This window comes from Muntiacus reevesi, chromosome X (genome assembly GCF_963930625.1).
Source record: "Muntiacus reevesi chromosome X, mMunRee1.1, whole genome shotgun sequence".
NCBI lineage: Eukaryota > Metazoa > Chordata > Mammalia > Artiodactyla > Cervidae > Muntiacus > Muntiacus reevesi.
In genome coordinates this window covers 53042911-53059707 of record NC_089271.1, presented here as the reverse complement: position 1 = coordinate 53059707, position 16797 = coordinate 53042911, and positions in this window count along the sequence as shown.

The window sequence follows — 16797 nt, the reverse complement described above, 5'->3', positions numbered from 1 at the left end:
CATCTTTGGGGGAAACTTTTGAAGTACTGGCCAGTCTCATCCAGGACTTACAAGTTTCAGTCTCCATATATGCTTTCACACAGCCTTCTTCACCATGCCCCATCCCAAATTCTTCATATTGTGTAATAGGTCCTGTTTGGGTTATCTTCCTAATCCAATTGTATGTGTTTTTCATCTGTCTAAAATAACACAATAGTTTATCCTTCTTTTCAGTGATGATAGCATTGGTATTATAATGGTTCTCATTTTCATTATCTGCATTCTTACAGAACATGCATTCCTCCCAAATTCATATGTTGAAGGCCCAACTGCCAGTATCAAAGAATGTGGCTCTATTTGGAGACAGGACCTTTAAAGGGGTGATTAAGGTTGTTAGGGTGGGCTCTGATCCAATCTAACTGTGCCCTTATAACAAAAGGAAATTTGGACACATGGGGAGATACCAGAAATGCATGCTTTACAGAGGAAAGACCATGTAAGGACACATGGAGAAGGCAGCAGTCTACAAGCCAGGAGAGAGGCCTCAGAAGAAACTAAAATTGCCTATGTCTTGATCTTGGACTTCCTAGCCACCAAAATGATGAGAAGTAAATTTCTATTTTCTTAAGCCAGTCTATGTGTATTTTGTTATTGCAGCCTAAGTAGACTAAGGCACATGGTGACAATATTAACAATGTTAAAGGTTAAACTAGCACTATTTCAATAGAAAAAACAACAAAGTACAGGCAAAGTCAAAGACTGTTAATGCTCATGATTATAATGCACTGAAGTGGTATCATTCAGAGTGATGCAACAATGAAACATCCATTATTCATTCAGAGTGATACAACAATGAATGATTCATTACTGTGAACCAGAATCATGGTTGTCAATATCAGCAGCCAGGGGAAAAATCAGCCACAACTACCCAAGGCAGATAATCAATACCATATCCATTTAACACTAAAAACTGTGTTGCTTTCACTATTTTGGGTGGATACCATACAGGTTTTATACCTCACCTCCCCTCCTCTGACAATCTTTAGCAACCATCACTGAAAATTGAGACTTTTTAAATCCCAAGGAGGGGTTTCCTGAGATTTGAAAGTAAAAGTCAATGTATTAGTTTCTCAGTCATGTCCAACTCTTTGCAACCCCATGGTCTGTAGCCTCCCAGGATCCTCTGTCCATGGGGTTCTCCAGTCAAGAATACTGGAGTGTGTTGCAATTTCCTTCTCCAGGGGATCTTCCCAACCCTAGGATCAAACCCGCATCTCTTATGTCACCTGCCTTGGCAGGCAGATTCTTTAACCCTAGCACCACCTGGGCTGAACTTTAGGACTTTCTAAACTATAACAATTCAAGACAAATCAAGACAGTTGGCCATTCCAAGTGGTACTTCTGAGATGCTGTTGGCAATGCTATATTTCTTGCCTGGCTGGTGGTCACATGATGTTTACTTTATAATAACTTTCAGCTGTACATTATGCTTTATGGATTTTTAAATTAGTATATTTGTTTTTCAATATATTTTAGAAAAAGTTATGCCCTTCACTTCCCACTCCATATATAATTCAAAATAAAATTATAGTAAATTGTAAAACAGAATAAAATCTAACCAACTTCTGATTTTTCCATGTTTTATGTATAATGTAAAATTGATTCCATTTTTTATGATGCCCTGCTTTGTTGGTGCCCTAGGCACCTGTTTATTTAAATAACCCGGTATTGCCCTAAATGAATGACACCACATTATCAGACATGGCCTAGCCCCAAGTGACCTCTCACCTTCTATCATACTTTCTGGTAGAGCTAATGGTTCCTTTCCACTGCACTTTGTGAATGTCAAGGCTGAATTACAGTGAATTGAATTTAGGTGTTTATTGTGTGCCTCCCAACACTGCACTGAACTCATTGAGAGAAGACTGGTGCCTTGTTGATTTCTGCATCATCAGTGCTTTGTGACAGGTACTTGGTAACATGGTTGAATGAATAATGGGATTTTATTACAGCCAACTATCAAAGTCATCCCTCCCTCATATTCTTGTGCTACAACTACATTATAAGCCTGGCTATTTTTGCTATGAAGGCAAAAAAGAAGACAGCGGCAGAGGATCAGATGGTTAGAGAGCATCACTGATTCAATGGATGTGAACTTGACCAAACTCTGGGAGATAGTGGAAGACAAGGAAGCCTGGTGTGCTGCATTCTATAGAGGTTGCAAACAGTCGGACATGATTTAGCAACTGAACAACACAACAAATGTTGGTTAAATCCCAAACTCACTCTGTCCAACTGACACCATTTATTTTCTGTACACAACCCATCATCCAAGCATGTAGAACTGGTATTGAAACATATACATTACCATATGTAAAATAGATAACTAGTAGAAAGTTGCTGTATAGCACAAGGAGCTCAGCCTTGTGCTCTGTAACAACCTAGAGGGGTGGGAGGGAAGTTCAAGAAGGAGGGGATATATGTATACTTATAGCTGATTCGGGCTTCCCTCATAGATGAAGGAAAGCTAGTTTGTAAGTCTTCCAAAATAGCTAGTTTGTAAGTCTTCCAACTTCCCTCATAGTTCAGTTGGTAAAGGATCCACCTGCCATGCAGGAGACCCCGGTTCAATTCCTGGGTCAGGAAGATCCCCTGGAGAAGGGATAGGCTACCCACTCCAGTATTGTTGGTCTCCCCTTGTGGCTCAGCCGGTAAAGAATCTGCCTGCAAAGTGGGAGACCTGGGTGCAGTCCCTGGGTTGGGAAGATCCCCTGGAGAAGGGAAAGTCTACCCACTCTAATATTCTGGCCTGGAGAATTCCATGGACTGTATAGTCCATGGGGTCGCAAAGAGTTGGACGTAACTGGGAGACTTTCACTTTCACTTCATAGCTGATTCACATTGTTGTATGACAGATACCAACACAACAATGTAAAGCAATCATCCTCCAATTAAAAATAAATTGAACAACAATAATAAAATTCATTTACTTAGGATACATTTATTGACTGTCCACTATGTACCTTGACCTGTGCCTGCAGGACAAAGAGGCAAAATCAAAATTGAAAGCATACAAAAAAATAATAAAATAAATTCAAAGCATAACCAAATGCTGAATTTCTGGCAGGGAAAATTGGTCTACGTGAATCATTGACTAAGCCTTCTACATTGATGGCTCCTGGAAATAACTGTTTGGCATCATCTTCTAGAGTCACTAGGGGTTTTTTTGTGTTTTTTTTTTTATTCCAAGTTTTATTATTGGTTTTTTGGGGGAAGGGGAGTGTTTTCTTTTATCTTTTTTTTTTGTTTGTTTGTTTGTTTCATTTATTTTTATTAGTTGGAGGCCAATTACTTTACAATATTGTAGTAGTTTTTGCCATACATTGACATGAATCAGCCATGGATTTACATGTGTTCCCCATCCCAATCCCCCCTCCCGCCTCCCTCTCCATCCCGTCCCTCTGGGTCTTCCCTGTGCACCAGCCCTGAGCACTTGTCTCATGCATTCAACCTGGGCTGGTGATCTGCTTCATCCTTGATAGTATACTTGTTTCAATGCTATTCTCTCAGAAAATCCCACCCTCGCCTTCTCCCACAGAGTCCAAAAGTCTGTTCTGTACTTCTGTGTCTCTTTTTCTGTTTTGCATATAGGGTTATCGTTACCATCTTTCTAAATTCCATATATATGTGTTAGTATGCTGTAATGTTCTTTATCTTTCTGGCTTACTTCACTCTGTATAATGGGCTCCAGTTTCATCCATCTCATTAGAACTGATTCAAATGAGTGCTTTTTAATGGCTGAGTAATATTCCATAGTGTATATGTACCATAGCTTCCTTATCCATTCATCTGTTGATGGGCATCTAGGTTGCTTCCATGTCCTGGCTATTATAAACAGTGCTGCGATGAACATTGGGGTACACGTGTCTCTTTCAGATCTGGTTTCCTCGGTGTGTATGCCCAGAAGTGGGATTGCTGGGTCATATGGCAGTTCTATTTCCAGTTTTTTAAGGAATCTCCACACTGTTCTCCATAGTGGCTGTACTAGTTTGCATTCCCACCAACAGTGTAAGAGGGTTCCCTTTTCTCCTCCTAACTCTGAAACTCCTAACTCCTAACACCATTCTGAAAATCCCCACAATTATTTATTAATTGTGTATAACATTCTCTATCCGTTAGAATAGACACTGCAATTTTCAGGTAGCTCAAGATAAAGAGGCGCTGCTGTCTTGAAACATAAGCCAAAGATTGTTTCTTCATTGTACCAAACCAAAAATCAAAACAAAAACTGTCAAAATAGTTTTTAATATTCAACTCATAAAATAACAAATATTAGGTAATCTGATGGTCCTTGACATTTATGAGGTACTTTTGTTTCCATATTTTTGTCTTGGAGATGTTTTGTGCTCTTGATGCAATCAAGTTTATTTACCTGTATCTTTATGTTTTATGCCTATGCTATGCTATGCTCAATTGTTCAGTTGTGTTCGATTCTTTGCAACCCCATGGACAGTAGCCCGCCAGGCTCCTCTGCCCATGGAATTTCCCAGGCAAGAATACTGGAATGGGTTGCCATTTCTTACGCCAGGTGATCTTCCCAACCCAGGGATTGAAGTTGCATCTCTTGCATCTCCTGCTGTGGCAGGAGGATTCTTTACCACTGCGGTACCTAGGAGGCACATTTTACATCCACCCTACCCTATATTTCCTTTTATAATTTTATATTTTATGTTTAGGCTTTTAATCTATATGAATTTTGCTTTTTTAAATGCAAATCTTCATATTTATTAGTTGGAGGCTAATTACTTTACAATATTGTAGTGGTTTTTGTCATACATTGACATGAATCAGCCATGGATTTACATGTATTCCCCATCCCAATCCCCACTCCCATCTCCCTCTCTACCCGATCCCTCTGGATCTTCCCAGTGCACCAGGCCCGAGCACTTGTCTCATGCATCCAACCTGGGCTGGTGATCTGTTTCACCCCAGATAATGAATTTTGCTTTTATGCAAGCTGTGAGGTAAAGATCTAATTTTATTTTTTTCTAAATGGAGAACTAGTTTTTCTAAGACCATTTATTGAGTACTTTATCTTTTCTTCTTTGTCAAAAACTGAATTCTCATGTAAATTTGGATCTATTTTGGACTTATTATTCTGATTCATTGATTCATTTGTAAGTGTTTGTTCCATTACCACATCATTTTAATTACTACACTTCTGTGGTATGTTTTGATATTTAATAGGCCAAGTCATATCCCACTGTTCTTTTTCAAAACTTTCTCAGCTATTCTTGCACATTTTCTCTTCCAACTGATTCTTAGAATCAATTTGTTGAGTTTTATAAAAATTTTCATTAGGATTTTGATGGGGATTAAATTTCTAGACGTTTTTAGGTTGTTGACATCGTTACAATATTGAGTTTTACCATGTCTATCACTTCACTCAGATATTCTTCCATTTCCATCTGTAAAGTTTTATGCTTTTCTTCATCTAGATTTTGTAAAATTTGTTATTAGATTTCTCCCCCTAGGCAATTTATACTTTTGGGAGTTGTGATTAGGATCTTTTTTATTTTTTATTTCTTTTAGGATCTTTTATCTATTATGTTGTCTAGTAGATTATTGTTGGTATATAAAAATGTTACTTTTTTTGTATGTTGCTCTTGTATTTATGCCACTTCGCTGAGTTATTTTTATCGGTTCTAATGGTTACTCAATTGATTGTCTTAGAGTTTTTATGTATACAATCATATTGCTTACAAATAATAATAGTCATATTTCCCTTTATATTATTATATCTTTTTTGCCAAAGTTAATTCAGTCATTCAATTAATTTTTGGCAGCTTCTTATATGTCAGGGCAGCTTCCACGTGCCAAGCATTGTTTTATGCTTGGGGGATACAATAATGGACAAAACAGACAAGGTTTATGCCTTCTCATGCTTATATTCTATTAAAACAAGATTAACAACCTAGAAAAAGCATAAAAGGGTCAGTCACCTAGCTGCATATAAATCAATGAAGTTAGAACACTCCCTCACACCATATATGAAAATAAACTCAAAATGGCTTAAAGAATTAAATATATGACATGACATCACAAAACTCACAGAAGAGAACATAGGCAAAACATTCTCTGACATAAATCATAGTGATATTTTCTTAGATCAATCTCCCAAGGCAAAAGGAATAAAAGCAAAAATAAACAAATGGGACTTAATCAAACTTATAAGCTTTTGTACAGCAAAGTAAACCATAAACAAAACAAAAAAAAACCTGCAGTCAGGGAGAAAATTTTTGTAAATGATGCAACCAACAATGGCTTAATTTCCAAGATATAAAAAGAGCTCACACAACTCAATAACAACAACAGCAAAAACAATCCAATATAAAAATGGGCAGAGGATCTAAATAGACATTTCTCCAAAGAAGATACAGAAGGGTAATAGGCACAAGAAACGCTGCTCAACACTATTAGAGAAATGCAAACCGAAACTACGGTGAGGTATCACCTCACACCAGTCGGAATGGTCATTAAAAAGTCTACAAGTAACAGGTACTTTCTTGGCTGTCTAGTGGTAAAGACTTCACTCTACCACTTCAGGGAACATGGGTTTGATCCCTGGTCAGGAAACTAAGATCTCACATTCTGTGTAGCCAAATATAAACAAATAAATAAAGTGATAGAAAATTTTTAAAGTTCTACAAATGACAAATGCTGGAGAGGCTGTGCAGAAAAGGGAACCCTCCTACAATGTTGGTAGGAATGTAAATTGGTTCTGTAAACAGAACGGAGGTTCTTCAAAAAACTAAAAATATAGTTTCCATATGATCCAGCAACCCCAGTCCTGGGCTTATATCTAGGAAAAAAAACTATAATTTGAGAATACATGCATCCCTATGCTCATAGCAGCACTATTTACAATAGCCAAAACTTGAAAACAACCTAAATGTCCATTGACAGACAAATGGATTAAAAAAAAATTGTGGTTTATATACATAATGGAATATTAGCCATAACAAAGTGAAATTATGCCATTTGCAGCTACATGGATGTACCTAGAGATCATCATACTAAGTGAAATAAGTCAGAAAGAGAAAGACAAATATCAGATGATACCACTTATTTGTGGAACATAAAAAGGAATACAAATGACTTATTTACAAAATAGAAATAGACTCACAGACATTGAAAGCAATTCTGTTTACCAAAGGGGAAGTGGGTGAGGAGAGATAAATTAAGAGTTTGGGATTAACATATATACACTACTGTATATAAAATTGATAAGCAATAAGGATCTACTGTATAGCACAGGGAACTATATTCAGTTCTAATGAGATGGACGAAACTGGAGCCCATTATACAGAGTGAAGTAAGCCAGAAAGATAAAGAACATTACAGCATACTAACACATATATACGGATTTTAGAAAGATGGTAACGATAACCCTATATGCAAAACAGAAAAAGAAACACAGAAGTACAGAACAGATTTTTGAACTCCGTGGGAGAAGGTGAGGGTGGGATGTTTCAAAAGAACAGCATGTATATTATCTATGGTGAATCAGATCACTAGCCCAGGTGGGATGCATGAGACGAGTGCTCGGGCCTGGTGCACTGGGAGGACCCAGAGGAGTCGGGTGGAGAGGGAGGTGGGAGGGGGGATCGGGATGGGGAATACGTGTAACTCAATGGCTGATTCGTGTCAATGTATGACAAAACCCACTGAAATGTTGTGAAGTAATTGGCCTCCAACTAATAAAATAAAATTAAAAAAAAAAAAAACACTATGTCAGCTCCAGGTGTACAACATAGTGATTCAATACTTCTATACAAAATGATCATCATGATCATCTTCCACTTTTAAAAATGAATTAGACCTGACTAGAAAGTGCAACTAGTAGATGGGCCTCTCTTACCTCTTCAGGCTCCTTTGGAACAATGTCAGGGACAGGTAACACTGTTGTAATTCAGGTTCAGCTTCCTACCATCTGGAAGGTTATGTCATGGGCTTATTATGTTTTTCTTAAAGAGCCAATCACTTAGAAGTCCCAAAGAGTTGAAATGCTTACAGTTGCCCAAGGACATGCTAGAGTCCCCTGACTCCTGATCAGATGTACTTCAAGTTTGCTGACAGCATTAAGAAATGTGTCCTTGGTGAGTGAGCGACCTGAGAAGGATGTGATAATGGATGTGACCTGGAAGGATCTGACCTGTCCAGTGATAATGGCCTGTTTTCTCCTTCTAGCCCATGTCCTCTGCCCCTGATATGGGGCCTAGCCAGAAGTTTATCTTCTGAGAGTTGTTTAGCTTTCCTTCAAAGGACTGATAATATTCTCTAGCAGAGCATCCAGAAAGATGAGTTGCTTCCCCAGGTGCCCAGGCAGGGCTTTTGAGAAAGATGGGTTGATATTTCCTGGGGGTCCTAATTATCTATTACTGTGTAATGAGGTGCTCCAGAACTTAGTGGCTTAAAACAATAACCATTTTCTCATATATCACTATTGTGTGAGTCAGGAATTCCATCAGGGTTTGACTGAATGATTCTTTTGTCCCACGTGACTGAAGTTGCTCTCAGCTGGTGGATTGGGATGGTCTGGAGGACCCAAGATAGCTTCACTCACATGTCTGGCACCTTAGTAGGGACGACTGGAAGGCTGAGCTGAGATGAGATTGTTGAGCAAGGTGCCTATATGGGAACTCTAAGGCATGGCAGTCTCAGGGTAGATGGGATTTCTTACATGGCAGCTTAGGCCTTCCAGAGTGAATGTTATAAGAGACCTGGGGAAAAGCTGCAAGTCTTCTGACCTACCTCCAGAAGTTCCAGAGTGTCACTTTTGCTGCATTCCTTTGACCAAGCAAATCACTAAGTCTAGCTCAGATTTAAGGAAAGGGGAATTAGACTCTACCTCTCAGATAGAGAAAAGTAGAAAAGGTTTGCTACTATGCTTTGCCATACCAGTCTTATAGAAACACGAATTCATTCACTCAACAAATATTTGCTGAAGGTCTACTACATACATATTCTAGGCACCAAAGACAGTAGTGGGAAATAAAGCAGTCAAAAATCCTTGCACTTGTGAAGCTTACATTTACCTAAGGGAGGTGAACAACAAAAAGGAAATTAGTAAAAATATATAGTATGCTAGATTCTTGCAAGTTTTAAGGAGAGAAATAAAGCAGAGTAGGGGGAATAAGAAGCTTTGGGATGGAGATGGTGTGGCTAGAGAAAGCCACATTGAGAAGATGCCTTTGGGGTAAAGAGTTGAAGAAAGCAAGGGAAGTAGCCATTCATCTACCTGGGGGCAACATTCCAGGCAAAGAAAAATGCAAGTGCAAAGGGCCTGAGAAGGTAGAGTGCCTGGAATGCTTGAGGAATAGTGAGGAGGCCATTGCAGCTGGTGGACAGTGAATAAGCAGAAAGAATAATAAAGTAAGACTAACAATGGAGATTGGTGGGTGAGGGGAGCACAAGATCAGCTAGCTTCTTGGGAGCCACTTTGGTTTTTCTTCTGAATGAGACAGGAAGCCATTGGAGGGTTTGAAGCAAAGAAGTGGTATGGGCTGACTTATGTGATGTCTATTTTAAAAAGAACATTAGGGCTGCTCTACGGAAAAAGAAAGGCTAAGGGGAGTCAAGGGCAGAACAGGAAGTCCAGATGGCACTCTTCCAATCATTCAGTTAAAGGTGATTCCTGGTGGCTCACACCAGAATGATGGCAGGGAGCACTGTGAAAAGCGATTGCATTCTGGATAAATATTTTCAAAGTTGAACCATTAGGATTTGCTGACAAACCAGATGTAGAGTACAAGGGAGAGAGTAAGCAGGTACAAAAATATGGCCTCTTCTATAAGTTCACTAAATTCCTAGATACCTTTAGACACCTTGACAGAGCTTGTCATGTGACATCTTTTAATGGTAGGGTTCAGGTGACAAATTCTGCAGTAAGCCTCTGAAGAATGGACCAGTTAGGATTGCTAAGCCTAGAGGCACTCTTCAACAGGGATTATGCTACTGGGCTGGCTAAATTCTTAAGCCTTTATATAAAAGGTGGGAGAGCCTGTGCATTTCTAGCCACTCTACATGTCTTGAACAGCATTCATTTCACCAATGAGAAAAAATCACTTCTAATTTGCATCATTCTTTATCACAATCTCTGGTGTACAACTGGAGAAAACTTAAGTATTCATGACAGCCTGCTGTAGCATGGGCTTTATCAAATGACAACTAACACATGGCTTGTGCATTTCTAATTAAGATACTTCAGATGTTAACCAAAAGTTCCTAGAATGTTGATCAACACTACCCAGATACACACACATGGGTCCCACTCTCTTTGTTAAAGTACTTAAAAGTAAATTTCCAGAAATTGTAACTCTAATTGGTCTTGGCTCTGGGGCCCAGAAACACTTGGTCTGCAGACCTTGAGAATTTAAGATTCTTGTTGGGAGAGCATAGGCTCATTAACTGAAGTGGCTTGCAATCCCTTCCCTCTGTGTCAATCTAAGGACACAGAAGCTCCAGGAAGAAATTTCAAATGATGTTTTTCTACACCACCTCCCACCTCTGTCCCATGCCCTTTATATGGAGGTTAAATAAATAATAAATAAATAAATAAACCAATAAGGTTTATTTTTCCACCTCCCTCACAAGAGTCAAGAAGGACACTGTCAGTGCTTCTGAAGGGCAGCTGGTCACCCCTTCCTCACTCATCTCTGCTCACCTCACTCTGGTGCCCTGGAACTCTGCCTCCTGAGTGGGTGGGAATGTGAAGGGTAGGCTGGATTTGCTTAAGCAAAGAGGAGCGGGATAGAAATCTGAGCTGGGGAAGGGCATGATGAAAGATAGAGTAGTGGAACCACTCATGGGCAGGGTGAGGAAATAAGAATTTATCCCACATGATTGGCACTGAAAGCTGTAATAGAGAAGCAGCGGGAGACCAAGGCTGAAACACAGGTTAGGGCTATGTAATACAGGGGCTTGAAAATTTAGCTAATTCATCTTCCTTTCAGTAATGAAGAGTAGAAACTTTGTTTTGAATGTCCCTTTTGTGTCAAACTGTCCCAGGCCCTTTTCCTACACTGTCTCATATAATCTCCACATTGAAGTAGAAATTATTTTTCCTGTTTTACATTTTGAGGAAATGGAGGCTTAGAGAAGTTAAAATCCCTTACTCAAAGTTTCCTGGCTAGTGAGTGGTACAGCCCAGACTCAACCCTAGCTCTGTGGTTCTCATGACAATTTAAACCAGTTACTCTCCTGTTTAAAAACCTTCAGGGCCTTTGGAAGGCTGGGATAGAGGTGAGTTGAGTCTGAAGAGCTGATGGAACTCTAGGTTGATGGTTTCTTTCATCCTTAACAACTACCTGCTCCAATCCATTCTGAGGAGCTGCCCCAGTCCTCACTCATACACAGCTGGGAGGCCTGAGACCTGCTATCTTCCTTGCACAACCTCACCTACCAGGCAGAGGCACTTTGGCTCAGCCAGGGTAGCAAGTATTATGTGTACGTCTAGGTCTACCTTCACTTCAGTAGCAGGGCTAAAGACAAGGAGCCCTTCCTGATGGGCTAGCAGCTGATACAGGTATCAATTGCTGCACTGATTATCACCAACCATCCCATTCTGCTTCTCAAGGGTATGGCCACCAAGTGCTGGTTGCCTAAAATAAAGTGTAGCCTACAGCCACTATTCTAGTTGGGCATCTTGGAGTCAAGGAGTAGGGGGAGCTCTTTGTGTCTGAATCATCCCTCTCTATAGATTACACTGACAGAATACCCAATTATTTAGGGGCTTTCCTCCTGGCCATGTGACCAAGCTCACAGCCTGGAGTTGGGGAGTAGCCAGACTAGTTCACACATTTTTCTCTTTTTTTTATTAAATTTTATTTTTTAATGAAGTATAGTTGATTTACAATGTTGTGCCAATCTCTGCTGTGCAACAAAGTGATCAGTTATACTCATATAAACATTATTTATATTCTTCTCCATTATGGTTTATCACAGGACATTGAATAGTTTCCTGTGCTATATAGTAGGACCTTGTTGTTTATCCATCCTATATATAATAGTTTACATCTGCTAACCCCAAACTCCCAGTCCTTCCTTCCCCCACCCACATCCCTCTTGGCAACCACAAGTCTGTTCTCTATGAGTCTGTTTCAGATCACACATTTTTCTGGACCTGTGAAACCTCAGCATGAGAACTAAAAGATAACCAGATACTCAGATGCCAGAACCCTGGCTGAGCAACTAGGGCTGGCCTTTTGGATCCCCCTCTCCCTTTCTTTCTCAAGAACTTAGTCCATGAGATGCTTGAAGACCTGATATCATCCCCTCTGCCAATGTAGAGCCTGATAGCCAAAGTGAACAAGGCTGAGGACAGAAGTGAGGAGGAAGAGAAGCAGGAGACCTGCCACAGAGAAAGACAACAGTGCTCACCTCTGTGCCACCATCCTTGGGGTTAGCAGAGTGTAGCCAGGGGCTGAGAGCTAAATTCCCTGGGAGTGACTTAAGAGACAGTGACTCCACTGAGCACTTCCTGTAGGCTCGTGTTAGGACAAGCAGCATCTACTTTTTCTTCAGAGCATGAAGGAAGTGAAGAAGGCTAACCTATTGGATAAAAATGCTATTGCTGAAGAAAAGGGAGAAGTAGGTTCTTGCTGCCTCTGAATTTGAGAATTAGGTTGTCCCTTGTGTTTATATATGTCCCTACTAATTATTTCTATTAAATAAATATATAAGGCTACTGAAAAAGCTTTTTGTCATCCCTCACCTCCTTTGCCTTACTCTAGTCTTTCCCAGTAGATCTAGTAAATTTGAGATTGGCTTCCAAGTTGTAACCATTTCTATTTCTTTCCATCCTTTCTTTCTTCTCGAATTCTCTCTAGGCCCCAGGTATCAACTAGCTACAAAATCCCAGTCTTTTGCCTCAGTTTCTCCACTAAAAACTCTAGCAGTTTGTTGGGACTGGGGCCCTCTTGTTCACTCAGGCCTTTGAGTTTGCCCTTGACCTAACTCTGGTCAAACTCTTTCCCAGTGAGAAAACTACTAGGGCTCTCCTATAAGTGGAACAATTATTCAAAACCCCAAGTCTACTACCTGCTTAACTAAGGAATGAGATGGGATAAATATCTGGATATTTGTTTCATGAGATTCTCATGGAAGAAAACCATGGTAAGAGGCATCTGCGAGTAGAATGAAAAGATGGTTAATGACTTGGGGACAAGGTCTGAAGGCCATACTCCAATGATAGGAAGTCTTTCTGATATTTGTAGAGTGGACTTGTTGGGGATTTTGAGACCATCTGGAAGAGAACAGGGATACCATGAATCTTTCTTCCCTCTGCTACAGGAAAGGGAGTGAAATCAGACTACTGTGCAGTGTCCTAGTCTGTCATTTTCAAAGGTCTTAAGCCCTGAAGTTTGGGACAGTTCGCATAGAGATTCTTCAATGGGTCCTGGATTACAGAGTCAAACAGATCTGTGTTGAAGCTCTGCCTCTGCTACTTACTAGCTTTGAACCCTTTAGGCAAGTCACATGTCCCTCTGTGCCTGCTTCTTCATCTTTAAATTGGGGCTAACGATAGAGTTATGAGGATTAATGAAAATTCAAAAATGGTAGCTGTTACTCTTAACAAGAATACAAAGCTGAATTGAGTCTGTTGATCAAAGGAGAAAGCATATAAGTTATGTTGCATTTTGAGGGAGAGAGAGGGACCAGAGAGTGAGCCCCTCTGACCTGGTTATCCCCTATTGCTATGTGACCTTGGTAAAGTAACTATACAATATATCATTCAAGCTGGGACACTTTTGAAAGTGAAAAGAGGCTATTCCTTATTATACCATGAACACAGGTATAAGCTGGGACTGGCCCAGGGCAAACCAGGGTGCATTGTCACTCTGCCCACAGGGAACATGGTATCATATAAGATAAAGGCCCAACATTGTAAAGCTCTTCCTGACCCAGGAATCAAACTGGGGTCTCCTGCATTGCAGGCGGATTTTTTACCAACTGAATTATTAGGGAAGCCCAAAGATAAAATCCATATTGTTTAAATCCATAAATCCATGGTCTTGTCACCTGGGGCCTTGGGAAAATCATCTCGTCTTTCTGAGATTCAACACACACATTTTTAATTGGGGACTGAAAATCACAGAATAGTGGGTGAGGATTAAGTTCTTTGAGATTTTATATAAAGTAACTGACAGCTCCAGGTGACTAACAAATGCTAGTTCCCTTCTTCCTATCTTCCCGATGCCCTCAGGACAGACCCCCAGCCCCACTGCCTCTCCAGATCCCAGTCTACTCTAAATGCCAAACTGGCCTCCAACCTGATCATTCTGGACCCAAGTCCTGCCCATTCAGAAAGGTCAACTGCTAGCAACTCAGTCTCCTTTCGCCTGGCCAAACTCAAAGGTCTAAGTCTAGTTATCATGATCTTCTCTGTCCATATGTGTTTCTGGTCTTACAAAATGTCTTCTCACCTATCATTTTATTACTTTCTCCCAGGAATCCTGTGAAATACTGGTCCAGGAGTTCTCTGGCTTGAGTGGAATCTAAGAGGTACAGTAAGTGCCCACACTGTAGTCATGCTGATAGCCAGTAACACATTCTTTTTGATGGTTTCAAATGACCCCATTTAAGACCATTCTTGAATGTCATGGTTATTTTAGGGTAGGAATATTGATTCAATTTTAATGAAATTTTGTGTGTCATATTCTGATTGTCAAAGAAATACATGCTTCATTGTAGGATACTTGGAAAACACAGAACAGTATAAGGAATAAAATTTCAAATCACCTGAAACTCACCATTAAGACACAGCAGTACTCATTCCAGACTTTTCTAGTGGTGTTAACAATAGGGTAGCAACTGGTAATATTTAGTGAGTACTTACTGTGAGCAAACACTATACTAAGCGTTTTATATTTACTATCTCATTTCAGTATTCACAAAAACCCTATGAGGTATATAATAAACTGAGGCACTAAGAGTTAAGTTACTTGCCCAAAATGACCACAACTATTAACTATTGACACTGGAATTTGAATGCAAGAAATCTGCCTCTGGAGTCCAGCTCCTATGCTATGCTATGTGACTTCATATATTAGAGATTTCCTACCTAACGCTTCCTGCAAGAATGCAGACACAACATGTAAAAAGTGGTTTGAGCTTGTTCACTTACCCTTCTTTGTCACATCTGTTACTTTTCATTGAGCTGTTCCCCTTCTAGAAAATGGGCTAGAAGCCACAAACTGATCCAAAACCATGTGACAGGAGGAGAACAGAGGAAGAAAATGAAGTGGCCTGCAAGTTCAAGAAAACCAGGGTCAGACAGAAAGACAGGGTCAGACCACAAGAAACCTATCCTCTGTGAGTTCAAACTATGGCAGACAATTTTGACAAGCATTCTCCTACCTTCTTGCTAACAGAAGCTCAACAATGATTAAGTCTCCAACATAAACTCTTGATCTCAGGGAGGGTGGGCCAACATTAGAAGATGAGCCATGATTGGTTGATGATAGTTACAGCAACACTCTTTTCCTTGACCAGCAATTGGTACCAGTTTTGACCAGTGAAGTATAAAAGGAGGTCAGCTAGAGGACTTCTGGGAAAGGTTTACGTCCTTTCCCTAGTGACTGAGATGCCTCCCTAAAGACTTCCCTGTGTCTTCCCACAGAATTAGGTACATGAGTGCAAAGTCAGCAGAAAACAGGAAGGCCAAAATATAAACATTGCTAAAGCCCAAGGTAAAGCCTAAAAGGATGGGAGGGATTGAATGGCCAGATCATGGAGGGGAGAAGGATTCCAGAAAGATGATACATAGCAGGACTGAACATAGTGATCTTGGCCAGAGTATGAGGTACCGTGATCAATTCATCTTGGATCATGTGTCCATCATCCTTATGGTCTAAGAAATGGAATCTATTACGAAAAAAAAAAAAACCAAAAAACAAAGATAAAAAGTAGTAGACAGAAACAGTTGATGACCATTACTGGGATCATCCACTTAGTTCAGTTCAGTTCAGTCATGTCAGACTCTTTGTGACCCCATGAACGGCAGCACACCACGCTTCCCTTGTCCATCACCAAGACCTGGAACTTATTCAAACTCATGTCTATTGAGTTGGTGATGCCATCCAACCATCTCATCCTCTGTTGTCCCTTTCTCCTCCCACCTTCAATCTTTCCCAGCATCAAGGTCTTTTCCAATGAGTCAGTTCTTTGCATCAGGTGACCAAAGTATTGAAGTTTCATCTTCAGCATCAGTCTTCCCAATGAATATTCAGTACTTATTCCCTTTAGAATTCATTGGTTTGATGTCCTTGCAGTCCAAGGGACTCTCAAGAGTCTTCTCCAACACCACAGCTCAAAAGCATCAATACTTTGGCACTCTTTGACTTTCTTTATAGTCCAACTCTCACATCCATACATGACTACTGGAAAACCATAGCTTTGACTAGATGGATCTTTGTTGGCAAAGTAATGTCTCTGATTTTTAATATGCTGTCTAGGTTGGTCAGAGCTTTTCTTCCAAGGAGCAAGCGTCTTTTAATTTCATGGCTGCAGTCACCATCTGCAGTGATTTTGGAGCCACCCAAAATAAAGTCTCTCACTGTGTCCATTGTTTCCCCATCTATTTGCCATGAAGTGATGGGACCAAATGCCATGATCTTAGTTTCCTGAATGTTGAGTTTTAAGCAAGCATTTTCACTCTCTTCTTTCACTTTCATCAAGAGGTTCTTTAGATCTTCTTCACTTTCTGCAATAAGGGTGGTATCATCTGAATATCTGAGGTTATTGATGTTTCTCCCA